Source organism: Brassica napus, chromosome C1 (assembly GCF_020379485.1).
Source record: "Brassica napus cultivar Da-Ae chromosome C1, Da-Ae, whole genome shotgun sequence".
NCBI lineage: Eukaryota > Viridiplantae > Streptophyta > Magnoliopsida > Brassicales > Brassicaceae > Brassica > Brassica napus.
The window spans coordinates 11371879-11372553 of NC_063444.1; the positions used below are offsets into that span (position 1 = coordinate 11371879).

General features: G+C 42.2%; 1 non-coding gene across 1 annotated transcript; it reads right to left on the reverse strand.

Annotated features, from left to right (window-relative positions):
• Positions 1-300: 300 nt before the first annotated feature.
• Positions 301-407, reverse strand: LOC125581076. The gene has a single exon (XR_007318787.1). It is a non-coding gene; the product is annotated as a small nucleolar RNA R71 (small nucleolar RNA).
• Between the last annotated feature and the right edge of the window lie 268 nt (positions 408-675).

Consider the following 675-nt stretch of genomic DNA (forward strand, 5'->3'; position numbering starts at 1 on the left):
CCAGTTGCCAACAACAATTTCGAGATCAAGTCCAGCCTCATCAACATGATTGAAAACAACAAGTACCATGGACTTGCCTTGGAAGACCCACTAGATCACCTTGACAGATTTGATAAATACTGTGGCTTGTCAAAAACAAATGGAGTTTCAGAGGATGCTTTCAAGCTCAGATTGTTTCCCTTCTCTTTGGGAGACAAGGCTCACACTTGGGAGAAAAACATCTCAAGTGATACTATCACCACTTGGGATGAATGCAAGAAGGCCTTCCTCAACAAGTTCTTCTCTGCTACAAGGACTGCAAACCTTAGAAATCAGATCTCTGGTTTTCAACAAAAAGGACTTGAAGGATTTTCAGAGGCATGGGAGAGATTCAGAACCTACTTGTCTCAATGTCCCCACCATGGCTTCAACAATGAGAGCTTGCTAAGCACATTCTACAGAGGAGTCTTGCCTAAATTCAAAAGCCAGCTTGACACTGCAAGCAATGGAAACTACTTGGGGAGGACTGTCGAAGATGCATTAGAACTCTTGGAGAACATGGCACAGAGTGATTCTGTCTACAATGATGAATATGACAGAAGAGACAGAAGTGGGGGAGGAGAAGATATGACCACAAAAAGAGAACTGAAAGCAATACAAGAAAAGATTGACATGCTACTATCAGAAAAGAACAAG